At 40.3% G+C, this 14,222-nt stretch overlaps 1 protein-coding gene across 1 annotated transcript in view; it reads right to left on the reverse strand.

Annotated features, from left to right (window-relative positions):
- The window catches only part of il1rapl2 (interleukin 1 receptor accessory protein-like 2), a 536,417-nt gene that overhangs the window by 55,983 nt on the left and 466,212 nt on the right, over positions 1-14,222 (reverse strand). The window lies entirely within an intron of this gene.

Consider the following 14,222-nt stretch of genomic DNA (forward strand, 5'->3'; position numbering starts at 1 on the left):
GAGCATTCTAATGGACGCCACCTCGTTAGGCAGTCAATTAGCAGATAAGTATGATAGACCTCGGTAATATCATAATGATAGCTCTATCCTCACAGTCAAGAACCAAACCGCCGGAGCCTCTGTTTGTGGCGTTACACACTGCCAAAGGTGCACGTCAATGCAAAACACACTACTGTCGCAGAAAGCGGCTGGTGCTGAAACTTATATGTTTCCAGAGAAAGGCAGATGGATAGCTTCTTCCTTTCCTGTTGGAGATCCATGAATACTTTCCAAAGGATGAACAAAGATGAGCAACGTTTTGTTAGATAGAAAAGAGGACTTTAACTCACATCAAAGAAACTTATAAATGCGTTTAAAAAGCGAAAAGTGCAAATCTATATAAAGGCGTCGACTGGTGATTAATGTTGCTAAGAAGTTGTGAAGGTTCTTTAAGCCAAGCTTGACTCTTAACATCTTTGTTTGGGCTGAACACGATCGAGCCATAGTGGCTTGAAAACACAATTTCCACTGTAAATAAATCATTACAATCACTGGCAACGCTGACAGCCATTAAGAAGATGTCCGTAGACGGCGAGTTGTGGATGGCTGGCTCGATATGGAAATGCCTGATGATTGCTTCAGGTTTGGTGACAATCCTAACTTTGATTGATGGAGCTGGGAGAGAGGAGACGGGACACTTTGACGTGTGTCAATCTGAAAATGCTAATTCCAAACTAAGAGAAGACCTAGTCACCAAAGCTGTGTGCATGGATGTGTGTGTTGGTGGGCTCTCGTGGTGGTGGGAAATATTTCCTTTTCTGACCGAGGCATGCCGCTTCCTGTTGCACACACACACACACACACACACACACACACACACACACACACACACACACACACACACACACACACACACACACACACACCCTAATTCTGAACTGGCCATAAAAAACAGCATGGGGGGGGGGGGGGGGGTTGGCTTGATTGCATGAGTGTGTTTTTGTGCGTAAGTATGTGTGTGAATGTGAACGCCACAGTAATTGATTAGCACCCTGAGGGTGTGTTTGTGTTCTCAGCATGTTATGGTGATTAAAATCATCAACTTTGTTTGCGCCCGTGTAGAATGAGAGTGTGTTTTGGTTGGTGAGATTGAGACTGTGTGTATGTATGTGTGTCCTGCAAATAGGCAGCTTCAGGCTTCAGATTGTGTGTGTGTGTGTGTGTGTGTGTGTGTGTGTGTGTGTGTTTCAAAAAGTCTCCTTTTTTTACCCGTGTGTGTGGTTTCGGCAGCAGCAGGGGGTTCACACGCAGTTGAGAAAATGATTGTGTTGTTGTCCCTACTTTAAGATAAGGACTTTGCACCAATGGTTGATGGGAATATTCTCAATTAGGTTCATCCTAGTTTCACACTGCAGCAGAGTGTGATTACACCTAGATGGTGTGAATCACGGAGAAATAACTCTTACCCAATCGTGAGAGAGTTTGCAAACAGAAATCAGGTGACTGTTGTGTCAAGTCCAATAGTTTTTTTTTCTCTCTTTAGTTTCCTGTCTTCACCCTGACAGGCTTGTCTGAACTCGTCAGTGTAGCTTCAGTGCAGTGATTCCCTGGACACGTATATGCAGCAGGAAATAAGCATTAGTCCAGACTCTGGTTTGGCCCAGGTTAAATACCGTCATCCAAGGATGAGAAACCCAGGGTGGTCAGATGTTGAAATTGGTTTCTTTTTGGTTAGAAAAATCTTTAACTTTGCATTTTTTTCAAATCACATTTTTAAAAATCAATATCAAGAATGCAAAAAGGGCAACCTGCCACTAAACTGAGTGATCTATCTGGAAACAAAAGGCATTAGGAATCAACTGTTATTACACTTTATAAAAAATCTTTGTGCCGCACTGTTGGGCCATTTTGTAACCTGACAGTCTATTATTTTTGAAGTTGGGTAAACCTGGCTATCGCGATTTTTCCAGAAGTTTTTCATTTTGAGTAACTGCGCATGGGCTAGACCGTCTTACCTAGGTGTTCCGCTCCTAAGGTGGATCACATCTTAAAAATCTCCTAAACCCACTCTGGTCTTATTTCTTTTAGTCCTTCTTCTTCTTCTGCTTCTTGCTTCTTGTGACTCTCAGCCGTGTACAAAGCATACAGTGAGGGCAGCGGAGCTACAATGAACGGCTAACACTGAAGCTAACCGCTAAGCTAACTGGATACATAAACACTAGAAGTGCACATGCGCAGGAAGCGGAAACTAACATCATTTGCACAAACAGATCCTGTCATTCGTCAAATGAGGGTGGGACAGGGGTAATTTGGGCCTGCTTCACCGCCACAGAAACTTTTAGTTTGTTGAGTTACCATGAGCTGTGTGCCAATGTTCAGAATCAAATGTGTGGCCATCTATTCAACAGCTGAAGCTTGTCCTAAACAGGTCTTCAAATAGTCCATCTGATCCAAATAGTGTGACAGGTCACAGAGGAATGGCAAAAAAAAACTCTAAAGAATTAAGATGTTATCTAAACTGACTTGATGGAAATAATATGGTTGGATGTTTAGGGAGAGCTGTGCAGAAACAAATCCACTCTAAGCTCAATGAGCTGAAGCAACATTGAGGGAAAGTTTGCCTATATTCCTCCACAAGGAAGTGATTGATGAGCTAAAACACATAAATCTACTTTTAAGTTAATGTTACTGAAGATGATTTTAAGAGCTGTGGAAACATTATGTGTGCTTAGTTTGCCATAACTTAATCAAGAATATTAGAAAATAAGCCTTTTTTCCCCTGTGAGACATATCTTCAACTGTAGTTTGGAGTTTTCATTTTTTTTTTCAGTGTTCAATATTGCTTTATTTCACTTGGTAATATCTACATAAAAGTTGAATAAACACATACCAAACCTCAGTATTTCATACAGGCACCACCCTGGATACTTGCAAGGAGGTTTATCTGTAAGGCCGTATAGTTTCAGGGTAATACCTCTACTCATCATCTGCAGAGTGTCTGTTAGGAACTCCCACAAATGTTACTATTTGTCACTGATAAAAATCAAAACAGCCTCCTAGCTACAACAGACTTAATTTATATTCATGTGATCTGAATCTTGCCTGTACGGGATCCAAAAAAATCTCAGAAGGAGCAGCTTCGCGACATTTGGAGAAAAAATGAAAAGTGAGGGAAGTGATCTGGGATGGTTGTAAACTCATAAAAACACAGAGCCAGTCATCTTGGCTTGTCCCTCTGTAATTCGTGCAGCAGCTATTCACATCATTAGTCTGTTTCACTCGTCCCGTTTTCTCCGCCTGTCTTTCACTGGAGCAGATTCCCATCTCTCTATGTATTCCTGCCATTTTTTCCCCTTGCTGTGTCAGGATTTATTCTCTTTCCAATTACTCGCTGTCCACACCTGCTTTGTCTTCTCTTTTGCACCTTGTTTTCCTTTGTCTCTCCCTGATTCGCCAGGTTTGACCTGCAGACACCACAGTCACGTCTGTCACTGACGGGCCTGTGAAGAGCCTGTGTTCGTCACCTGTGATACATGGCTGTGAAAAGGTATTTCCCTTTATATGGATGTCTTCCAGTTGTCGCTTTTTTTGTCACACTTATGTTTCCCATCAATCAATTTTGATGTAAGACAAACAGAAAAAGAGCAAATAAAATATCATTTATAATACGAAAAACAAAAAATTACTCAACCTGACCTATGTGAAAAAGTAATTGTACCCCAGACTTAATAACGTTTTGTTCACACCATAGCAGCAACATTCCTGTGGAGAAATTTTAGTCCACTCTTCTTTTCAGAATTGTTTTAACTCGGCCGCTCTGAGAGGTATCTAGGCATAAATGGCCTGTTTAAAGTCTATTCTGGAAGAATTCAGTCCAGACTTTGACAAAACCACTCCAGAATCTTCAACCTGAGGGATCATTGTTCTACTTTATAACCTAAATATGCTTCAGTTTAGGGTCAGAAACTGATGGCCGGACTTTTTCCTTTTAGCTTTGCTCCGCCACCACTGCCGCAGTAGTGAGAGAACACGGGCTAACTTCAATATTTATAACTTTCTTACCTCAGAAGACATTACGCCTCTAAACAAAAGACCTGTGCAGTCGCAGCAGCAGAGTTCCAAAAACTCTGGAACTGGTGCTATGCTTCTTTAAATCCATAAAAATGACGTAACAACTTTTTCACTGAACTGTAACTTTGTAAGCACCATGCATGCAATGTGAAAAACATGTTCATTGAAAGCTACATATAATTATAATGTTTAGAAAAAAGAAACACTAAAGAGTGCAGATTACTGTCAGGTGAAGGATTGTGGGTCAGAAACCTGAAGAAACAATTTCATCACTCAGAAAAATTCATCATCTCTCAATAGTAATTCAATAATCTCCTCTGTCAAACCGTGGCCTACTTAAGACCAAGACGGATGTTAAATAAAAATCACTGAATTGAATTGCTCCTTTCGCAGGGAAATGAAATGGTGTCAGGGGAGCCGACGTGTTTCAGTAAAGATCGGATAATTTTCAATTAGCTCACTGAATAAAAAAAAAAAAAAAAATTCTCTGAAGGTGATTTAACTGTCACCGCTCGCAAATGCATCATTCAAACTGCCCTCTGCTCGGCGCAGTAGATGAAACAGTGTTGGAGCGGCTGCATTAAAGATGGACAAAACAAAAGTGAGTGAGAGCGGCGGGCTGCAGAAATGAGCGGTCAAGCAGATAAATAAGGACAATAAAATGTCAACATGATGGAGCAGGGGCTAATTTGTTCCATCTAGTGCTGTGAGATGTATTCCAACATGAAAATTGGCCCTCCACGCTGTAAGCTATGTAGGAAGTGAATTTTTAATATGGTGTTTATTTGCATTAATCCCTCTTACTCTGATACCTCGTAACCTGATCTGGTCTTCACCTAATTAAAAACGTAATGCCTATATGCAATTTAATCTCTGAATAAATCCATCTGTTTCTATAACAACCTCAAAAGTGTGTTCAAGAACATGAATAAACAAACAGCAATCGCGTAGGCCAAGGAAAACAGCAAGGATAGAATTCAGGGCAAGTTTCAGCAGGGTTCATTTTTAGGGTTAGCTTTCACAACCTTCTGTAGCTCTGTTCAATCCATCATTAAAAGACGGAAGGTTAATGCCACAACTGAAAACCTCCCAATACATGGCTCTCATAAATGGACAGGCCATGCAAGGAGAGCATTAAACCAAGAAGCGTCCTAATGATGACGTTGGAGGAGACGCAGAGATCTATAGCTTAGGAGGGAAAACAGACCAGCTGTCTGTCATGCACTCCACAAACCTGAGCATTATCAAAAAGGGACAAGAACAAATATATTGCTGACAAAAAGCAAAATAAGTTCTGTTTACATTTTGCAACAAGCCTGGTGGAAGAAGGTGATCTGGTCTGATCAAAGCTCGACTTCTGGGCCTACGCGTGACCGTTCTCATTTGAACAGGCAAAAGCATTGTTTAGAGGTATTTTGCCTTGGAGGCAGATAAACAGAAAAACTGAAGAAAGTTGAAAATCTCGGATAAGCCGGCTGCTTTTTGCAGCAGAGTGATGGGCTGCAAACCCTGGTAAAAACACAACCCTGATGAAGCATCTGTGATGGTTGAGACTGCTTTAACGAGGCCACTGCTGCTCCTGTATCTTCAACAGTGGATGATTAAACATACCAGATACTGTAAGCTAACATTAGCTGTCTAATAGCAACATAATTATCATCCCATTATGGATCCCGCTGTAAATACTAACTGAAGCAGGGAGATGGCCAGCATAAGAAATGACCAACGTACATGTGCATAAAACATGGTTTCAGTTTTCTTTCATCAAAGATAACGCTTCTGCTAAGGTGTTATCATTTCTGAGGTTCTTCTATATAGGATAGAAAAACTTAAAAATATTTTTTTTTGTGTGAGCTGGCAGCTCGTGTTAGTGGCTCTGCATTCCTACTAAGTTTTATCTATAGTTTTCCTATACTTTTGTCTTTTTCTATTAATCTAGTTGTGTGTATTACTCCTGTTTTCGTTTCAGTTTTTTCAATTATGGACGCAACTGTTTTGGAGACAATTTTGCTGCTCATCTAGCTATACATGCGATTTGCTCTTGGAGAAAACAAGCCAGCCTGAGCCTACTCCAGAGACCAACTACTAGCCCTGGCTAACAATCCATCCAGAATAAACTGCGCATCGACCAGAAATACCCAAGGAGATACGAAGGAAAAGACGTAGGAGATGGAAGGGGAGACGCCCACACATGTGGAGGAGGAGATATAGACCAGTGTTTCCATCTATCATCATAGGAAATATACGGTCCCCAACAAATAAAGTGGAGGAACTGTATGCTTTAATGAAACACCAGAAACCGTAAAGAAAGGTTCCCTGATGCTAACCGGGACCTGGCTAGCAGAGCAAATCCTGGATCCCAGTGTAAACGTCGACGGCCTCCATCTGATCAGAGCTGACAGGATGAGAGACATCGGTGAGAAGAGAGGAGGGGTGTGGCCGTGTTTATTAATAACCGCTGGTGTAGCTCAGAACACCTACGGGGAGGGGGGGGCAGATATTTCACATTTCAAATCAAGTTCTTTGTTGATTCATTTTTATCAAGTTAAATCAACAGCATTCAGGTTGTAGTTTTCCAAAACGTTGTAAAAGTTGCGATGACCCGGATAAGCTGGAGACCTCTTTCAGTGACAGACTGCTGCATCCCAGATGCTCTAGGAAGCGTTTCCGCAGGTCCTTCCTCCCAGCTGCAGTCAGATTTTATAATCTCTGCTGCTCACAACAGACTCAGTAACTCTTTACATCATCATGTTTAACTGTTGCACTGGCTATGATTAATTCTTTACACTGTTTTCCGGATGCTAGGGTATCTTGCACACACCTTAGCTAGGGATACTGCTGCACTATCATGCATATTGCATATTCTATTATCGTATGTTATGCAAATAGGCTGGAGTTTTTTCCCCTATTAAATATGTTCCACTGTGCAACATTTACTCTGGAATTTACTTTTTATCTTCTACTATTGATGTTTCTTTAGAGCTAATTCTATATCAGACTAATTTTTTTCTTCTTCTTTTCATTGCTTATAATTGTATGTAACTGTCTGTGTGCTTGCCACTGTCACACCCAAATTTCTACACTGCGGGACAATATGGAAAGTATTTTCTAATTGATTGCATAATTCCATGCTTATTGGTTTAGCTCCAATGCAATTGAAACATATTGTTCAACATTAGACTTTTCTGATCTTAGAAAGAACCTTATGCCTTTGAAAGTGTTTCTGCGGTATTGAAAATGGTATTGAAAAGTAATCTTCGTGTTGGGCTCAAGTTTGCCATATTTGCATCAGGACAATCCTAACCCGAAGAGCTGGTTGAGGCTGCTTGAGTCAGGAGGAATATCTTGAACACTGAAAAACTTAAACAAAAAGACAAAAAACAGTAGCTGTTTTCATTGACTGGTTTGGAGCGACTTAACCAGTCTACGGAAAACGTAATTTTGTCAAAGGTTGATAATAATAGTAATAGTAATAAATAGGAAATGAAGGTTGCAAACTAGCATGGACCACACAGCTGAGAAAAATGGAGAGAAGTTTTCACAAAAGTGTACCCAACAAATCACGTCAACCAAGCCTAAGAACGTTTTAGCAAAATTGAGGACATTATTTTTTAATTTAGCTGTTTTCATCAACCTTTTCTCATATGACACTTCAAAATGTGCATAAAACAAACACTGATGGAAACACGGCTAATGTTTCAGTTCAATTGTCAACTTAGGAAGTTTGAAATCTGCCTGTAAGTCATTTAGAAGTATGTTGAATATAAAAATCCTTTACAATAACAGCTTTTTGTTAAATGAAAGCAAATCAGACAAAACCATTCTCACCAAAATTGCCTTTGTAACATGGTCTACATCAGCACTGTGTGTCCAATCTAACTCGCTCTGCAATGATGGCGTCTAGGACGGTGCTTTCTTTTGCCTGGGACCATCTACAGGACATGCAGCTATGTTCTAAAATAAAGTTAGGTGTGTTTGACTGATGGTGTTGTCATGTTCTTACAACAATCCATCTTAAATTTGCAAAAACCTTGTTACTTTCTTTTGCAGGAACATCCATAAAAAACAGAAGGGAGAAGGGAGAGCAGTGGTCAGTAGGTTCTCTCCTGCTTGTGACTTTATTATTAGTGTAAAGGCTGGAGTGACATGGATTTATTGAGGAAAAATCTGATTATTTTAATCCAATCCTCTTAGTAAGCAATTCTGATACACATCCATTTTACACTGGATTACCAGTTTGGTTTGATTCTTCCAATGTTTACTTCAGGAAAAATATCAGCGGTCCTTCCAGATAAAGCTGCTATATTCCAAGTTCTCATAAGAAATCAGGTTTGGTATATTCTATCTATGGCATTTTAAATAAACTGACAATATTTGGACTCCATTTATGTAACTTTGAATGGCAAGTAAATTAATGCCACCAGTACCAGAAAAGTTTCTAAAATACAGCAGTTCTTTGAGGAGGTTCCATCGCCTTCACAGCATTTCTAATGCTGATCTACACACTACCATCGACAAAGCAGTGTCAGAAGCGGAAAAGCTTCATGCTTGGGAAAAGGTGCAGAAATGAGAATCCCTTAATGTTTACATGATAAAACACATCATCCCCATAGCAACACATAGTGGTGGTAGTATTATGATCAGGGGCGGGCAGGGAGTCTGGTTTGGAGAGGGCTTTTGTCTGATCACATGGTGGATGCAATGAGAACCATAGTTTTGACAGGAATCCTTTATTTGCAGTGTAAAAACTATTTTTTCAACAACTATGTTTGTATGTATTAAATGATAAAAACAAAAACTATTTTCAGTTTACACGAGTTCACTAAACAGTTTTCTAACCAGGCAGCTTATCATAAGAATCAATAAAAACTACAGTTGCATCCTACAACAGAAGCTTGGTCTGCAAGGTTTACATAATTCTACGCGAACACCTATTACCAACCCAGCCCTGCCCCTGGCACTGTTTTTAGGTGGTTCCTGTTTCACTTTTATTGCTCCTTCTCTTCCATCACTTTCTCCTTCTCATTCTCCTGTCCCTCCTCATCTATCTTTTCCTCCTCCTGCGACGGGCATTATCCTGTCCCTCAGCATCAACTTCAAGACGACGACCGACACTGACCTCCTCAGATACTAACAACAATGACGGCAACAATAAGTAACACTATAGTATTAGTGTTAGAACACAAATACAATGTAAAAAAAACAACTTCCACAAAGCACTAAACACACAGTAAGTTACTCCATTTGTATTTACAGTATCATGAGCTTGTAAAATATAGAAAAACAGGATGCATATGTATTAAAATATTATCCTTTGAACACAGAATCTCTCCAGAAGTGTCTTCTTTTTCCTGGTCAGACAGTTTATTTATTTATTGATAAAGCAGATTAATTATACAGATATGGTGTAATATGGTGTTTTATGGGGTAGAAAAGAGAAATATTCCAAACAACCGGTTCGGCCTGAAACAGACCGAACCTCCCCATGGCCACTCTGCCCGTGATTATGACGTTGACTGTTCTACCGTTATTTAAGAACAAATAAATGGTTTTCTTAGCAGTAACAGAGTGGAGCCATTTTCTAGTTAAGCCAGGAACCTTCCTTTATTGCTTCCCCCACCCAACACGTAGAATACCAAGGGTCACTGCTCAGCCTGCTACTACAGTGAGAGCTGTGCATCAGCAGGGATATATAGCAGGGGCAAAAAGTGAAAACTTTCTATTTCAATCATTTATTTTGCTCTGGGTTTTTGCACCCCCTCATGACACTGACCTCCTTAAACAGGACAGTGTTCTTTACTCTGGAACAAAACCCAATTAGAGAAAATCTAAAGGAACACACCAAAGAGGTCGAGGGGATGACCAGTTCTCTAAGATCCCATGTCTATGGAGCAACCATTATGTGCCTGAACAAGTTCACGCAGATTCAATCTGCAGCAGTCCAAATGCAGGAATACAGTAGACTTATATTTGCTGGAGTAGGAAAATAATGACATCTATGGTGAAAATCCATTAGTTAGGTGTCAGCAGAAAGCCTGAAATAGTTGAGCTCTTTGTTTGAAGGACACAGGAGTGTATGCCAAGTTACAGCTGGGTGGCTGCCGTCTAGAACAAAATAACAAATCAAAGATGACAGTTTTTTCAAATCTGTGCATCGTGGCTGTGGTGTTCTTCTGAAGACCATCTCAAGTTGCCACAGAGAATCTTCTGGCTTTTGACAATTATAGCCACTATCGAGCAAGACTTGCATAAGCACATTGTCTAATTCTGGCAGCAGCATCATCCAGCGATGCTGACTTAACAAATGCACTGATCCTTCCCACTTCCATCCTGCCTCTGTGCAGCAGAGCTAAAAAACATTCTGCAAGATCTGCACATGGCTGGAAATACACCAGAAGTTTGGATACTTCCTCAAAACGAACAGTGTACAGGCTTTAATCTACGGGTGCTAATTGTTAGAGTTTGCTAAAAAACGAAAGAAAGTCTATATTTGACTGGTTTGTTTTGCTGAGTAATTTGGGAGGCCAGGATTACAGGAACATATAAATGCTTTGAAGGTGATTCTGTCTGAATATATCATGCAAACAATCACTGCTATCTGGATGAGACTGCTGGAAGCCTCTAAAACACAAAGCCATCACCAGTCCAGGAAGTCAACGGTCAAGGAGTTAGGAGGTGGACAGACAATGAAGCATTGGCTGCACTACATGATACATGATAATCATACATCTGCAACTATTTACAGTATTTGTAGTCACACCACAATGGTCATCAGTACGGATTTGGGATGTCACCAGAAAATATCGCACCATGCAAATTTTCTCTGAAATATGCTTGTAAACATGAATGCATACATTAACCCCAGTCTCCAAAATGTATCGACCCTCAATGCAGTCATTCACAAACCTTTAGATTACGGTCCGCTTTGAATCAGTAATGTATTTGAATGAACATCTGTGGATATAGAGTGCGGTAATTATTTGGATGACGTGATAATGAGGTGAAAAAGCTAAAGATTTACTAACAGTTCCAATGAAGTATACTTGTTTTCGTTTTTTCTTAAGCTTTGTAGAACCTACCGTTCACTTTGCAATACATGTTTCACGTGTAACATTGTTAATTTATTTGCTGAAGATCACCACAGTTTGCAGAGATCATAACGATAGGATTAGGTGAGTCCATAAAGCTCGGGTCAGATGTTTACATACACGTGATTGACCTATAGGTCAAATTCATTTTGCCCGTTTAAAATTTTTTATTAAACCGCTTTTTTCTAACCAACTCTTTTAAACAAACTTAAAGGAATAAAAAAATAACTGGATGAATAACATTAAGCTTATTGTGGATTTTCTGTAATTGGTTCAATTAGAGAAACAGAAGTCATTACATTAAAATTGACAACTTCAAGCATGACTGACCAACCAAATGGAACCATGGACAAACGTTTTATGGTCAGACAAGTCTGAGCTGTCAAGCCACAATAACAATGCCATAGTAAGTTGATTAGGCACCCAACACAAATCTGTCTGGAGCGGGCAGTTTTAAAGTTACAGCAGGCGGCTCAAAATAGACACCGGGTCCCAAGATTGTAGAAAGAATGGAGAGTACAACTGCGGTTGGTAATAAAAATCTAAACAAAACACAAAAAAAACTGTATAGTAGAACAACATAACCAAATAAATTAAAGAATTATTCAAATCAAAAACAGATAAATATCAACATAAACCTGATTAATTAATTAGAATCATTAAAGACATAGTCTTTGGTGTGGAGGCAGAAAGAAACAAAGCAAAAAACAGCAGAAACTTGACTGGTTTGCACAGGGGGAAGATTTCCACGTCAACTTAACAGAAATCCTCAGCATATAACTGTTTGGCACTCCAGTCCCAAACTCATGGGAGGGAATTTCCCACTGAACGCTTTCCTGGGCTGTCAAAAATGCAAGGTTTAGAGTGGGAGTCCAGTGTGCCATCATTATCAATCAGCATCATCGTTTCTGTTAATAATGATGATAAACAAAGCATCATTAATAAACAGAAATAAGAGCTTAATAAATCTATATAATGTGTTTACCCTAGTTAATTTGGGCTAATGAAATACATTGACTTTTTGATGATATTCCATCTTATTGAATATGACTGTGTCCGTGTGTGTGTGTGTGTGTGTGTGTATTTGAGAAGAAAGCTGCAGTAGCCTGGAACCAGACTCTCAGCAGCAATGTACTCTTTCTGCATAGTAATTTCACCTGAGACACATGTCTAAGTGATTTAGATGTTCTGAGCCACTGTTTTCTATCAATGTTCACCTATTTAAACCTGCTTCAAACGTTTCTCAGAGGTTTCATCCGTTTGTGACATTAACTTAAAGCTTTTCATGTTTATATTTATACATTCTTTTTTTTTACTGTGCACATATGCTATTTGTTTACATTTTTCTGCTTTTGTTTGACTGCAATGAAACGTTCAGCGGATAAACATTTATTGAATAGTACGGCGCATCAATCAAAGTGGTGGAGGCGTGTGGGGTTGGAGTTAATGAGGCAGACAGCAGGCGGTAAGGGTCACAAATTCATCAGGAGTGGGATGAAGAGGGATTTGAAAAATAGTCCCATGCAGGGCTCCAAAGGTAAGGCATGGTGGTGGGAGAATCATGCCGAGGTTCCTTTTTACTGTGAGCATAACCACTGAAGCGCCAAAGATGGATTTGAATATTAAAGATGGAGACCTGGCTCCAAATTCTTTAAGGTCACCTCAAATCAGTGGCTTGATATCTGAAACTTGAACAAATTGGGGATTTTCAAATGTCGATAGAAAATTAGTCAACTCCATTAGTTTTGGAAAAGGTCAAAGCAGGCTAACATAATCTTGGAAACCCGAGCGGCTGAATATTTATGACCTACGCCTGAAAACCGTGTTTATGCCAGGAAGCCTGCCAATTTTACTGAACTCCAGAAATTCAGCCAAAGAAAAACGTCCAATACAGTTTGGAGGAGGTTGTTGATGACTACAAAAATGGTGCACATTCCTTGCAGCTCGCTAACAGACATTTATCCCAGTATAAGTGGAGTGTATGTACATTTTGAGCCTGAATGTATAATCTTGGATTGAAGCGAAGCCCGAGCGGCTGCCAAAAGCAAAAGAGCATGTGTTCTGCTGCATGTACACAGTGGTTTTGTAGCGACTTAACTGATTCTCGCTCATTACACACACAGAGTATGAGAGAGAGAGAGAGAGAGAGAGAAAACTCATCTAAAACTGAAACACAGACGGTCCATCTGCTTGTCACTCCAGTTTCTGTTTCTCTTTTGCTGCCTCGCACTCAAATGCTACACACTTCATCAGAACTGATACATCGTAGTCCATCTGTTCCCTTACCAGCGCGCACACACACTGTCAAACCTTTAGGTGATTGTGTGTGTGTGTGTGTGTGTGTGTGTGTGTGTGTGTGTGTGTGTGTGTGTGTGTGTAAGAGAGAGACAATGTCAGTGTTTGTGTGCGTGGACCAGGTATCGGGTGTGGGGGGGGGGTTGTCTTGGTAACAGCTGAGTTTTGGGTCCTGGGCTCCAAGGGTACACAGCTGCAAATGGCTACACAGATGGTGCCTCACACACATGTACACATATATGGAGACACAAACTTAGACAACACACACACACACACACACACACACACAAATGCTTTGCACACTTTCAGGACAGGCCAACACACCCACATACAGACAAAGCCACGTGTAAGTGGATAGGGTGCCCAGCTGTAGTCTGCGTAACGGCATCCCGACTCTAACGAATGATCCCATTTTTATTTTTCACTCTTTTCTATTTTTAGGTAGAGGTGGGTACTTGTCTCCTACACTCGTCCAACTCCATGCATCTTTCCATGAACTCGGACCAGCTTCCCTTCTCATGTGGTCAACACCATGTTTCACAACGCAAGTGTTTTTTTTTCAGGGTGATGTGCAGTTCTTTGAGGTTTTTTTTTTTCTGTGCTGGTTTTCGAGTCTTGAGTCTTTTGCAGTCTGTAACAGAGTTAGCCTGTATTAGTTGGACCCATCGTCCCCCTCAACTCAGACTAGCTTTGTATTGTCACTACTGAGAAAAGGTATCATTGTAATATGGTTGTTTGTCTGACTGAAGCTGTCCCCGCCCAGTCTGTCGTCTTCAGGTGGACAGCTAT

Source organism: Fundulus heteroclitus, chromosome 23 (genome assembly GCF_011125445.2).
Source record: "Fundulus heteroclitus isolate FHET01 chromosome 23, MU-UCD_Fhet_4.1, whole genome shotgun sequence".
NCBI lineage: Eukaryota > Metazoa > Chordata > Actinopteri > Cyprinodontiformes > Fundulidae > Fundulus > Fundulus heteroclitus.